The sequence below is a fragment of the Mus musculus genome, chromosome 2 (assembly GCF_000001635.26).
Source record: "Mus musculus strain C57BL/6J chromosome 2, GRCm38.p6 C57BL/6J".
Classification (NCBI taxonomy): domain Eukaryota; kingdom Metazoa; phylum Chordata; class Mammalia; order Rodentia; family Muridae; genus Mus; species Mus musculus.
The window spans coordinates 106946854-106961897 of record NC_000068.7 but is presented as its reverse complement, the minus strand read 5'-3'; the positions used below and the strand labels follow the sequence as shown (position 1 = coordinate 106961897).

General features: G+C 44.3%; 1 long non-coding RNA gene across 1 annotated transcript; it reads right to left on the bottom strand.

Annotated features, from left to right (window-relative positions):
- Positions 1-3263: 3263 nt before the first annotated feature.
- Positions 3264-6117, bottom strand: Gm39902. The gene is made up of 2 exons (XR_866636.2): positions 5811-6117; positions 3264-3960 (listed from the first exon to the last, which is right to left on the bottom strand). It is a non-coding gene; the product is annotated as a predicted gene, 39902 (long non-coding RNA).
- Positions 6118-15044: the final 8927 nt, after the last annotated feature.

Below are 15044 nucleotides of genomic sequence, written 5' to 3'. Positions count from 1 at the left end.
AAAAGCTTATGCTGCTTACTGGAAATTAATAGGACACCTTAGTTTCTGCTGACATCTGCTGGTGTCTGAAAATAAACATCACAGACCCAACACCTTACAAACCTGGGAGCCAAACAACCCTCTTGTTGTGTAAAGTGGTTGTATTCGGAATTGCCACAGTGATGCAAAACAATCTAGTTTTTAGAAACTAAATGAATACATTTTGGGAGTGAGTGCCATGGGATGGAGGTCAGGGGACACCTGGGTCCCCTTCTCTTCTCCCACCCTTCCATGGATCCTGTGGGTCCAGCTCAGGACACCAGGCTCTTGCCAGATGAGCCATCTTCCACTTTTCTGGTTGGTAATGTTGCCAGAGTCTTTGTGGAATAAGCACCCCAATACCAGTGAGAGGGGGAGAGATGTTAGTTACTGCTGGGTGAGAAGCAGGCTTGCTCCTGAAAGGCCTTGGTATTGGGTCCAGCTTACATTACTCTAAAACCATGGGCAAGATTTTACAGAAGTGGAAGTAGCAGTCAGAAGCAGTCATGGTTTGCAGCCCACCCACTGTTTGAAGCGCTTCTCCAGGATGTTCTGTTTCAGGTAGCAAGTGAAGTCAGGCTTGGCAACAGTGCTTTCAGTCACTAAGTAGATTAATAAATAAACAGCTAATAGTTGGCCTTTGCCTTATACTACTTCACTAAGAGTTACTATCGTTTATATTGAGACATCTAGTCAATTATATAACACACAAAATTGAATCTGCTTCTCTGGAGAACAGTAGCTGACAGTAACCCAATTAACATCTATCCCAAATTAGTTCCCAGTAAGACCCTAGCTTAAAATGTAAGTAAAAATAAACCCTTACTAGATTTTCTTTTATACAACAATGTAGGAAGCACATATTGTGGTGACCTCTAGCCATAAAGTTATTTCGATTATGAATCATAATGTAAATATCTGAAGTGCTGGATGTGTGATAGACCCACAAGTTTGAGAACCACTGCTCTAGAAGTTTTGATCCAATCTGACTGACCCAAGTGTGGCTGTTCCAAGTTTCCTTTCTTACCACTTCAAGATTCACTTATACCTGCGCACTGTGATGCCTGCAGGAACCCCCACCCCATCCCCCAACACCTGCATCTGGGTTTATGAAGAGGAAACATTTTGACTTCATTCTCTTACATTGAGAAAGTTGCCAGGCATTAAGTCGGGGATCAGGGATTTCAGCCAAGTCCCTACATCTCACCCTCTATTTTGCATAATACGGGGAAAATGCCTTTCACTATATCAGGTCAAAAAAGAAAGATTTGATGTACATGCCCTGGCTTAAAAATCATTGCCTGCTACAATGAATGGATGGATGGATGAATGAATGAATGAATGAATGAATGAATGAAACAAAATACAATAAAATAAAGAATGGCAGCTTCTGAAAATGCCCACCAGGTGGGGCTGGAGCGATGGCCAGCGGCTGCTCACGAACACTGGCTGTTCTTCCGGAGGACTGGGACTGTGTTTCCATCACCCACATGGTGGCTCGGCTGGCAACTGTAACTCAAGTTTTAGGGGTCCAGAAGAGAACATCAGGTCCCCAGGAACTGGGGTTACAGATAATTGTGACTTTCCACGTGGGAGCTGGAAACCCTGGCTCTCTGGAATAGCAACAAACGAGCTTAATTGATCCAGCCCTTCCGGGCTTGTTTGATTTTTACGTGAGTTTTAGGGATTGAATTCATCTCCCAGGCCCCTTTTTTATTAGCTTTATCTTGAGCACATCAGCGGTAGTTCAGTGGTGGTTTCCAGGCCCTGTGTCAGTCCTCTTTCATGTTAACACTTCCTTTCGTTCTCGAGAAGCCTTGATTCTACTCTCAGCCCATATGGCTCAGATGGGTTCCCTTTAGTGCATCTAGTGTGCATTACAAAGCCTGGCCCGGCAAGGGTATAACATCGAATACCACTTGAAGCCAGGGTGAACTTGATAAAAGTGAACACATGACTAGCCAGGCTGCTCAGAGCCAGTGAATGGTCAGTCTTCTGGCTAACTAGGATACATGCTCTTTTTCCAGAGGAATGTTCAACTTCCACGAGACTGGGCTTTGCATTGGCTAAAACTCAGTTCTAAGTCAGATGAACAGCAATGTTTTAATAGCTCAGGCTGATTAATTAGCTTCTTGGGCAATTAAAAGTATATCATTTGCTCCGGTTTGTGATTTATTAACACAGTTCTAGAAAATTACACTGAAGCGTCAACAGCTCACACGTTCTTCCCTCTGTCCTTGTCACATCTCCTTGAAATAATACAGATGGACGCAGTGGAGTACAGGATAGGCAAGGTAGGCAAGGCTGAGTGTCTGGACCCAGCTGTCTGAAGCTGAGCCTGGCACTGCTGTGTGGCACTGCTGTGTTCATTGTCTCCTTTGGCACCTTGGCCATCCAGCATTTGAATACAAGGCACAGGCCGAAGGAAAGCCAATTCTGAGCATTCCCATGGAGTTCAAGTGCAGAGTGGCCTGGTTAAACACACACCCTTTGGGGGGCATTCATATATTTTAGGAAAGGAAAACAAACAGCTATGACTTTCCACCCAAGTCTTCATTCTTACCCTAAATCTTGGTCAAATCTTCTCCGATCTTAATTTGACCTCTTTTATGCAAATGTAGCGTGACCTGGAGTCATTTACCCTGAGTGACTATAGCGCTGCAACAACACTAAGACACCTGCAGAAAAGCTATCCAATATTAGTGTTTTTCTTGGCCCTGCTTCTGAAGCACTGGGCATGTTTGAAATTGTTTGCATGCTCACGGTGATCTCTCCATAACCCTGTGCTTCACAGCCAAAGCTCAGTCCGAAGTCCAAGGAGCAGGAATATTTAATGGCTCCATCTGAATTAATGAACTTCTCAGGAAACTAATCGTGTATCATGGACTCAAGTTTGTGATGTATGATCCAAGGCCAGCAAAACTAATGGCAGCCCCAGCAGCTCACATTCCTCTTGCCTCTGTCCCTACAGCTGCTTAGGTCTGAGACATTGACAATGGCAATCCGAAGATGTGGCTCTTACCAAACCAAAGGGAACTCTGCAAAGTGCAACGTGTTATATGTCATTTCCAATACTAATCCTGCCAAAAAGTCAAATGTTCATGGTGTCTCAGAAAGCAGACCGTACTTAATATCCACGGTAGGGATGTTTATATGTTTTAGTCTTCTAGTATGTATAATGTGCTTTTACACTGCCCTCCCCATTTCAGGTTTTTGAGATTAAAGCCACAACATCAACACAGTTCTCATCCCAAAGGAAGTAAGAGATGGTTTATTCTAGAGTCAAGGATGGATGACCTTGACCCAGGGATTCGGATGTAGATTAGCCCGAAGGCCAGGTTTAAACAGGTTATGAAGCTTTTATAGGTACTGACAAAGAAAACCATAAACTGCTTTTCAAATGCATTAGCAGAAACGCCAGGTAAGTCATTTGCAGCAAAGTTGAGGAGCCTCTCCAGGCTTCAAATGAGACCCAATGACAATCTTAACCTCTGGATCAGGCTGATTGTGGTGTGGGGTCTGTTTGTACATTCCAACAGCACTTACCTAATGCAAGGTTGTTAGGTCTCACACACACAGGTAAGCAGTAGATCACTAAGGGACCAAGATAGCCCAAGACAGTTTGGCTCCGCTCCAGCAACATCCCAGCCTTTTCAACTTTCCCACCGTCTCCGACGCACTGGTCATTCAGCCTTCTAGAACATTTCATCTGAGCACAGCTCTTCAGGAACAGCCCTGTGGACTGTCTTCAGCGTGAGTTTCATAACTTCATGTATTTCTGCAGTTTCTCTTCCAAAACAACTTTGGGAAGATATCATTGTGTAGCAGTAGCTGAATAATCCGTTCTAATAATCCACTCTGCTGTGGTCGCTGATCAAATACACTCTTAACTCCCCAGCGGCAGAGGTGTGTCTTCTCGCCAGCTGCCTGATGTTCTAGATTCTCGAATGAAACACACACACAAAACCTTATATTAAATATGCCTTAAACAGCTCAATGGCTCGGCCACTTCATCCTCCATATTGCTAATACACTCTCCCTTCTGATATTCCTGAATTACTACTTATTAAAATGTGCATTCCATCTTTGCTACCTTAGACCCAATCGGAGAGGCTCCCTGGGGCCACTCCTCCCCAGCTCTTACGTGGCTATATGCTTTCTCTCCTGCAGCTCTCAAACCTGATCCTCCTGCTTCTCTGGCATGGCAGTACTAACTCCTTCTTCCAATGGTTCCCTTGCCCAGGAGTACTGCCTCTGTCTCCCTGCCCAACTGTTAGCTGCCAGCAACTTTATTTACCAGTTAGAACCAGCTGGGGGCAGGGACCCTCAACTGTCTCACACGCTGGATTCTCACGCAATTTGGGAACCCATAATGCAAGCATTAAACCAAAACAACATCACTGCTTTCATTAAAAATATGTCATTTTAAAATTCGGATGAACTTAAATAAATCCTCCGTTTGTTATAACTTTGCAATCATGGAAAACGTAATCAAAAAACAAAGCAGGCGAGTTTCAAAAAATAATGTCTTAGACTATTCAGGCTACTATAACGAAGGATCTTGGACCAAGAAGCATACGAACAAGAAAGTTTGAGGGCCTGGTGAGCTCAAGGCTGGCGAGCCCATGGAAACACTCTTCTGAGGCAGATATAACTAGTTCTATTTCTGTTACAGTTTTTCAGAGTGGAAGGGGCAGGGGGCATCTCTAGAAAAGACTTTTTAAAAGGTCCCTAGTCCCATTGGAGAAGACCTCACCTCCTGATACTGTCATGGGAGATCAGACTTCAACATAAGAATTTAGGGGCAGCATAACATTCAATCCATGATGCTTCTACTTCATGGACTTTTATGCTTCAAGATTTAATTTGTTTTTGTAGACCTAATACTGAATTAACATTTCATACATACTGAGTCTAATTTAGCCATATACTACCTTTTATAAATCCTTCTTCATTTATTTGGTTCACTCTAGCAAAAGCAAATGTGTACACCATAGATTAAGCTGCTTATCAATAACCGAGATTGTTTCTCACTGTTCCTGAGACCGGGATGGCCAAGATCAAGGCACCAGCAGATTCTGTGTGTGATGACGGACCACAGATACCTTGTGTCATGGAGGACCATGCTCCTGTGTGGGTCATTGTCATCTTAGTGCATACGGGAGTGGAGCTAGAGGGTCCTCTGTGGCCTCCTGTATAGAGACACAGTTCTGTCCATGAGTGGTCACCTCTCAAATGCAGAGGCGAGAATTTTCCCCACGTGAGTCTGAGGAAAGGATGTGAGCCTACAGCACAGCAGCGGATCCCCACCCGCCCACCCTCGCAGTGTCTACTTTCACAGTAACAGCTTTTCAGACAGGGAAACCAAGGTCCACGGACTTTGGAGAAGACCAAAGAATCAATAAAAGTGCTGTCCATGTAAGCACAAGGACCTGAATTTGATAGCCAGGGCCCACATTAAATAAGTAAACTATAAAGCCCAGTGTAGTACTGCCCACTTCTAATCCCAGCGCCGAGGAGGAGACAGATGGAGGGTGCTGCCAGCCAGCCCGTTTTGGTGAGTTGCAAGCCAAGTAAGACAGAGAGAGAGAGAGAGAGAGAGAGAGAGAGAGACAGAGACAGAGACAGAGACAGAGACACAGAGAGAGACAGAGAGACAGAGAGACAGAGACAGAGAGAACTTGCCAAGGGCCATCTGGATTACAATTTAAAAAGAAGGCAATCAAACGCGGCTTGTTTTGCTCCACAGCACCACTGTTCAACAACACAGACTGTGTTCTTTCTTCACTCACCCTATATGTGGAAGTTCTTTGTACTTGTTGGAGCTATTTCATTCCGGTGACTTAAGTATTCCCAAGGTAGGATTGCTTCCGGTCAGCCCTGTGCTTCTTTCTCTTCTCGTCATTTATCCACCACCACATAAGTAAGTGGAAAGTTCTGTTTCTCTGCTTTCCCCGAGGACTCACGCCAAAGAATACACGACAGTCATTATTCAGCATGAACTGACCATTTTTTAAATTTTTGTTCTGCTTTAAATCTATCACGGTTGCAGAGTGCTAACCTTTCCAGTAGAGGGCGATGTTTCGTTACAAACCTACACCATTTTGGCAAAGTATGGATTTAGAAAAGTAATTTCTTTTGGAGAGTCAGAATGTCATTTCCTTTAAATGTTTTAGAGGGACCGGTGTTCCTTCTAGATGTTATGTGGAAAAGGAGAAGGGTGCTTTTATTCGCCTACATCATTTCTCCATGAGCTGCTCTTCCAACTAGAAATGCCAAATATTCAACTGAAGCCAGAACCAATTCATTGTTTAAGGAGGAATCCTCTAAAACAGCTCTTCTCAACCTGTAGGTCGTGACCTTGGGTATACCTCTAGCTCCAGAAAATAGTTACATTGCAATTTATAACAGTAGCAAAATTACAGGTATTTTTGAAGTAGCAACAAAAATAATTTTATGACGGGGGGGGGGGGGGGCGGTAGCGGTCACCACAACATGAGGAACTGTATTAAAAGGTTGCAGCATTCAGCATTAGGGAGGCGGACAGCTACTGTCCCAGAGGACAGAGCCTGCACCTCGGCATGGCATCGGATGAGCCTGAATTTGAACACTGCATCTATAACTCTGGGCTTTGACTTCAGACAACTTACTTGGTTTCCAGAGGTCCCAAATGTCTTGCTTGCACAGTGTAACTAGCAATAGCTTCACTGCAGAGACAGCGTGGAGGAGAAATGTGATCCCAAGAGGGAACAAAAGCAGGTACTCAGTAAACTGGAAACTCCTGTTCAGTAGAAATAGAATTTCCAGGTCAAATACAGAACCCTCGGTTAAATGTGAACTTCATTAACTAACAGAATTTTCTCAATTGTGTCAAGCAATTTTTAGATTCACGTACAATGATAAAGCTGAAAAGGTTATGTTTATCTAAAATTCAAGTTACCTGGCTATCAAGTTTCCTAAATTGACAACCTTATACAGAGAACTTATGCACAAAAGTCATATAACTTTTTTTTTTAACCTAGAGACTTCACTCCGAGCATTTTAGAATGCCATTACTTAAGAATTTGGTGTTTCTATGATCTGAGGAAATTAATATAGGTGATATTTTAAAGTTTTGAATATGATGCCATCCTAAGCAAAGTTAAATAGCACTGTCCTTTAAAGTGTGTCTTGGTCACTTCACTGCCCACCACAGTAAACATAATGTTGTTGAGTGAAAACCTTTAAAAGGTGTTAAACTCAGTCAGATTTAGGAGAGAAAAAAAAAAGATCCAGAGATGAACCAGACTGTGGGATCCTGTGGGTACACACACCTCCAGTCTCTTTTCTCTGCCCCAACCCCCAACCCCTGCCCTCCATCCCTGATAAAGAAGTTGACCCCTTCCTTTGAGTAGGAAAAGTGGGTTTGACCAGAAGTGACTGTGGTTTGGGGAAACAAAGAAAATAAAAGGAAGAGTGGTGCTACTCTCTTTTGTTTTCTCTAGCGGATGGGCTGTCTGCCCGCTGCAGCTCACTGCAGTCTTAGGGAGGGCAGTGTCCCCTGCAGCCTGGGCCCTGCTGGGGCAGAAGGGAAAGTGGGTGCCTTTGTGCAGCCAAGACAGGTTCCTTGGAAGTGGGACACAGTGCTTGCTTTCCTTCGTCATGCCGCCTGCTTCCTGGAAGGCAGAAGAGCCTGAGCCGGGAAGGGAAGGCAGCCCTTTCCAAAGGGGCCAGCTATGGTGTTCTTCACCTCTCCCTGTGCTGTTGTAACTTTGGTCTGAGACCCACACGCCAGGCCTGGCTGACACAGCCCCAAGACCCAGACTTGTTGGGCACCTCACAAAATTTGTATAATTTTTTTTTAAATATAGACAAATGAGCAAGTCTGGGGGTTACCTTCAATTTAAATTTGAGAGTAAATATATGACTCATCTCTGCATTACCTGGGAGTCAGCTGCTTCTTGGCAAAGAGGATCTCTGTGAACGAGCCCTGTTGGTCTCACTCCTTTGCAGGCTCAGCCGCACTCTGGCTGGCACTCAGTAGGTGCTTGGTAAATATATGTTGACTGAGAGGACGAACTTGGGTAGTATATCGAGACTACAGCCAGGCTTTTGCATATACATATACCCAGATTCAGATGGGAATACACAGGTGGTGTGCAGGCTAGCCTGTTTCCTGAGCCCAAATACTTCACCTCCAGTCACTCATTTGCCACCAAGAAATTGACTCTGCTCTGTGTAACACTTGGATGGCATGTCCTTAGAAATAAGGACGTGGGATGATGTCCCAGGGCCAATGTTAAGATAGCATCAACACTCCAAAGATCCATTGCTTTAGCAGTCCGGTTACTTAGATGTCAAAAGCTACACAACTCTATAATTTCCTGGGTTTCTCTCATAGGAAGTATGAATTCGTATTTACTTACCCCAGATCCCTAGATGACAGGCAACTGTATTTCTAGCATCACTTCAGCAACTGTTCAAGGACATTGACAGTCTCTTATTGTCTTCTTACCTGATGAGGTGTCTCATCAGGTGAGAAATTATCATGATTGGGTCTTGAGACTTCAAGCGTACTTTGTGTTCCGTCTTAGCTTTGTCTCTTTGAAGGGAACCAGTTGCTGATGGTTCTCCGTGTGTTAACACCAAGTAAGCTGTGTTGGGTGAAAAAGCTCACAAGCTAGAGGACTTAGAAGGCATGATGGGCCACTTCGTCCTGGGCAGCTGGAGGGTGTGATGGAGCGGCTGTATCACTACCGGACCACACAGGATGGGGCTGAAGGAATGGGAGGCTCTTGGAGTAAACTTTGTTTTTTTTTTTATTGGGTATTTATTTCATTTACATTTCCAATGCTATCCCGAAAGTCCCACCCACGCTCCCTCACCCACCCACTCCCACTTCTTGGTCCCGGCGTTCCCCTGTACTGAGGCAGATAAAGTTTGCACGACCAATGGGCCTCTCTCCACTGATGGCCAACTAGGCCATCTTCTGATTTATATGCAGCTAGAGACACAAGCTCGGGGGTGGGGGGGTGGAGGGGGGTACTGGTTAGTTCATATTGTTGTTCCACCTATAGGATTGCAGATCCCTTTAGCTCCTTGGGTACTTTCTCTAGCTCCTCCATTGGGAGCCCTGTGATCCATCCAATAGCTGACTGTGAGCATCCACTTATGTGTTTGCTAGGCCCCGGCATAGTCTCACAAGAGACAGCTCTATCTGGGTCCTTTCAGCAAAATCTTACTAGTGAATGCAATGGTGTCAGCGTTTGGAAGCTGATTATGGTATGGATCCCGGATATGGCAGTCTCTAGATGGTCCATCCTTTCGTCACAGCTCCAAACTTTGTCTCTGTAACTCCTTCCATGGGTGTTTTGTTCCCAATTCTAAGAGGGGGCTAAGTGTCCACACTTTGGTCTTCGTTCTTCTTGAGTTTCATGCATTTAGCAAATTGTATCTTATATCTTGGGTATTCTAAGTATCTGAGCTAATATCCACTTATCAGTGAGTACATATTGTGTGAGGTAGTAAACTTTGAATGGAGTCCTTGTTCTGTCACTTGACAGGCAAGTGACCCACAACAAAGAGCACTCAGTCTGTCTAAGTCAGTTTGTCATATAAAAGATGTCATACCTGCCTTTCAGGAGGTTGTTGGAGGGACCCAGAGAGGCAGTGAAGATTGCCTAGTAAGGCCTCTATGCAAGTGTTAGAATACATAATAATAGTGGCCCAGTAGTGAACAACGCTAGACTCCTGGATGAGCAAGGGCTACCTGAAATTACGGTGATTTTTCAAAGCCACTTGAAGAATAAGTGTACACATGGATAAAGTGTTGTTTTAAAATAAACTGTACACAATAAACGTTCCTCTGCCTCCATGACAAATAATCTAATTGAAGGACGTGGGTCACCTGCAGATAGACCCTAGTTCAGCTATGTGACTTTGGGGAAGGGACTACATATGTACTCTGGGTTTGCATTTGTGAAAAGTGTTGCTATGCACATCCAGCAGTAATGCAGGCAGAGTCAGGTACACACATTTGCCATCACTGTCTTTCCCTGACTCTCAAAGACCTGTTTGTCTGGGAGGATGCAATGCAACACTTACGAACAGAGATCAAGACACAATGCAGCGGTTGTAATAGGAAATGAAGAGAGTGCATTCTGGAACCAAAGGGTATCGAAGTCACGCTTACTTGGAGGATCAGGGAAGGCTTCAGGAAGGACAGACGGCAGTTCTCCAAAGACCAAACATCCTGGATAGAAAAAAGAAAACCAGAAATAAATGTGAAAGTAAGACTTGGTTAGAATTATGCAACAAGAGTGTGCACTTGGAGACTGAAGGGAGAGTAGGGGATGAATCCAGAAAGGCAGGTTGGGATCATGATGTGATGGATCTGGAGTGCCCAGATAAGGATGCGGCAGACCATGGGCAGAAGACACAGATGGGTTTTAGGAAGTACAGAGGCAGGAGAGTATGGGGCTGGAGGAAGGAGCCAGAAGCACTAAGGTGGTGAGTGGCTTTGGTCCCACTCACTCTTCCTGGGTCTCCTGCTCCTGCTGCACAGATTGTCTGGGTGATGGGCATCATTTCCCCAAGTATGAAGACGGAATTATCAGTTTGTAGCATCCTCCCCCACCCCCATTCATATCAGTAGTTAAAGGCATTTCCACCCAGCTCACCCTGTGGCACTAACTCCCTCCCTGGTCACTCCTCTGCTCTCCTAGCATCTGAGCAAAGGGAGGAGAAGGGCTTTGCTAGTGCAGCCTTTGTCCCATATCCTTGCACAGGATATGAGATGTACGACTTCCCCCTTGGCCACCTTCTGGGGAGTGTTTCCTTCAAGGCTTGCTATGTTTTCATGCCTTATCTGTAACTGTAGCTTTATCCCCAGTCCTGGAGAAAACTACCTTGGTACTCAGAAAACTGCACACCTTAGTTACAGCATGACTACAGAGGACAATTTTAAGGGCTCCTCTAGGAAAGAACATCCTCAGAGGGTCCTTGGTTTCAGCTGTTCTGTGAACTGGCATCTTAGCTAAGCTTGACCATTTACTATTGATCCTTGGAATAGTCAGATCTGAAACTGAGCAGAGGACCAAATACTTGTGGGCAGGAGTGACAAATCCCTACGCTGGAACCAGGTAGAAGCTGGGTTCCCTGCATGGAAAGGAAGTTGATCAACTTCCAGATAACAGGAGGTGCATTAGCAACCTTCCTCACTGCAACAAAGGCAAAATGGTTGCAGCTGACAACTTAGTGGAGGAGCAAGGGCTTCCTTCGGCTCGTGGTTCAGAGGGAAGGTTCATTGTGCCAGAGGTGTGAGGCCAGAACATGGCAGAAATGCGGGGGCTATTCCCATCATGGTGCATCGGGAAGCAGACCCTTGGAGCCAGGGGAAGAAGATAGCCTGCCTCCACATTTCACAGCTGCTAGTAGTCCACAGCTCCAAAGCTTACAGATCCTCCCAAAATATGGCCACCGGCTGGGGACTAAATGTTCAGACATGTGAGCCTCTAAGGGAATTTTGCACACCAATTATAACAGAAGTCATGGTTGAACCTGACCCCAGCTCTTTTCTCTAAAGACTGGCACCGCCCTCTTTCTGTGGAGGTTATGGGAGATGCCTTCATATTCCCTTTGCTTGGTCTTAAGCTATTTCATGTTGAGTTTCAGTCCATATACCCATGTTCTCCCCTGGACTCACCAACCAAACTTCCACCACCTGTCCACTTCTCCTCAGTGTCTTGGGTTGGAGCAGATAACCTCATCCCGGATCACTACTGCAGGCAGCACATACACTCTGCATTCCATTCTCAAAATGGTTTTTGATCGCCATTTTGAACAATTCATATCAAAAGGCAAGACAGCCAGGCATATATAACTTAATATTTAAAGAATAGAAAACTTGGGTCCAGATAACCTAAATAACTTGACCAAATACTGTTAGCTATTTTCTGCCAAATCCTAGACTGTCAGAATTTGCTCCAACTGACACCATTTGCTTCTAAATTCTGTTCTTTTTTTATGATACTTCCTTGCATTGGGAAGAAACCCAATGCTTATAATGTGGGATATTGAAAAAGATAGTACAGAAGATGATGTGGCCAAGGGTCCCTCCCAGGGTCCTCGGAATTCCAGTTAAGCAGCTGTCTTCCTCCTATGATATAGGACACCATTCCTGTGTTTGCTGAGAATGGTGGCAAAATTAGAGTAAGGAGGTGAGATACAAAGGGTTGGACAAATCAAGGGAACACTTCCACTCAAGATAGTACAGGGCTTATCTTGGCCACAAAATGTGGTCAGAGCTGAAACTTTCACACAACAGAGGTGTATGACATACTGCATGAAGTCAACACACTTCCTCTAGGCTGTGTTGGATAAGAAATCTGAGGATAAACAGGTCCATTCTGTCAGGCCTGGCATCTAGGTATCATCGTTCTCACACCTCTGGTCGGTACCTTCAGGTATAACTGGTTTCACTGACTAGCCATGCTTTCAAGAAACCTATTTTTGCTTTCACTCATACATGAGAATCTCCTTAAAAGTAGACTCGGGTGTAAAAAAAAAATTCTATTGGAAACCTAGTAAAAGCTAATCTCATAGATAATAATAATAGATAGATAGGCAGGCAAACAAATAAATAAATGAAAACCAATGTTTTGAAACCAAAAGCAGATCAGAGAGATGATCCATTTCACGTTGGATTTCTGTCACTTTTGACCAAAGGTCCCAATTACTGTACCCTCACTCCTTCCTAGACTACCCATCAATCAAACCATATCCATCCTGTTTCCATTCCTTTTGGTGTCTAAAGGTTTATTGGATCAGAAAATAGAAACGGATGGAACTGGAGTAGCTCTCTCAAGGTCATGTGGCTCACGGATAAAGCAGCCTGGCCAGAATGCAGGTTTTACAGACCTCCCCTACCTATTCCACCTCACAGTCACCTACACGAAAATGAAATCTTTCCGTCCCAGCTATGAAGAAGTTCTAACACAAATTGTTTCATGCATGTATGAAACGTTGGCCACTTGTGAGTACTTCTGCAATGATGACTTTAATATTCACTCAGCAAATGTCATGACTAGACTGCATATATTGTTGAGATTAAAACAACGAGGCATGGAAAATTGAGTAAATTGTATCTATAGTCAAGATAATGAGTAAGGCCTAGAAAGGTTGCATCTTACATGAAGAAGCGCATCGTTCTCCACTCCCACTTTCAGGAGAATGCCCTCTAGATCATAAGGCTCAGATTAAAAAGAGCACCCATAAAGCTAACAGCAGCAGCTCCAATCTTCCTGCCGAACCACACTGCCTGGGATACAGCACTGATCAAAAAAAAAAAAAAAAGAGAGACTGAAAATTAGACTAAATCATAATATCGAGGATTGGTAAATTTGGTGCCAACCACTGGGGTCAAGTGATAAATCCAAATCCAAATTTATATAATCTCTGTCACTAAGTATTTAGGAGAATAAATAAAAATAAGATTTTGCTTCTATTGTTACTGTTTTCCCTACTGTCTTAGTTAGGGTTTGGCTTTCATTGCTGTGAAGAGACACCATGACCACAGCAACTCTTAAAGGAAAATTTTTAATTGGGCCTGGCTTACAGCTTCAGAGGTTTAGTCCATTATCATCATGGAAGGAGGCACAGCAGTGTGCAGGCAGACATGTGCTATGGTGATTTAGAAATCTTCCCTACTCCCTGAGTGTTCCTCCTCACTACCACCCCAATGCTCTGGATTTACACACACACACACACACACACACACACACACACACACGGTCTTATTTTCAATATGCCCTAAGCAGCTCATTGGCTGGGTTACTCCCAAACTTCCACATTGTCAATGCCTCCCCTCTGATACTACTGAAATATTCCTTACTCCTGAATTATTCTCTATATTCCATTTCTGCTACCCCAGACCCAATGGGGAGGGGCTCCTTGGGGTCACAGCTCTTACATGATTGTTACACTGTCTTCAGCTCTCCTGTCTGATCATCCTGTTTCTCCAACATGGCGATTCTGAAACCTTCTCTCCCTGGTCCCTTGCCCAGGGAAACCTAAAGTCCTGTCTCTGTCTACCTGCCCAGTCACATTGGCTGCCAGCAACTTTATTTACTAATTAAAGTCAACTTGGGGCAGAGACCCATGGGGTCTTCCATACAGACGTGCGAATTCCTGTGTAATTTGGGAACACAATTGACATAATATAAGCAATGAACCAAATCCATAACAGACATGGTGCTGGAGAAGTCAAGAGTTCTACATCTTGATCTGCAGGCAACAGAGACTGTGTGCCACTCTGAGCAGAGCTTAATAGGGGACCATTCCTATTCAAACCACCACATCAACCAAATAGCATGACAAGACAAATACATCTAGACTTAGCTCTCTGTCCGTATTATTTATCTACTACTATTAACAAGTCACCTCAAGACTTAGTAACTCTAAGCAGCATCCAATGTTTCTTTGGTTTCTGGGTTTTGGGAATCTGGGTGTTGCTTGGCTGAGTGCCACTGGTTTAAGAGTTCTCATGCGGTTTCAGTCAGAGATCCACTGAGCCTGTAAGCTGATTTGAAGGTCCAGCTAAGGAATGGTTACTTCTGCAATGTTGGCAAGATGATAAATTAATATATTCTTCCTTGGCTGTTAGAGAGAAGCGCCCCCCACCCCAGCTCAGTTACCATGTGGTCTCACCACAGAGCATCTTCCAACATGGCAGCTGACATCCTGAACAGCTAGCCTATGAGGAAAATAGACAGAAAAGTGGGCAGCAGAAGCCACAGTACTTTGTGTAACCTAATCTTCCAAGTGACACATCATTACTTTTGCCATGTTCTATTCATTAGAAGTGAGTCAAAAGGTCCAGTCCACAATCAAAGGGAAAGGATTGCAGAGGGTGTAGCAGGAGACAGAAATCAGAGGGACCACTTTCAGGGCCACCTAATACATGCTCTAGATTAAAATCACACCTTCCAGATGGTGACGGCAAAATCGAGTTAAGTTTGTGATCTTTCCCTTTTGAGGAAAAAACATTT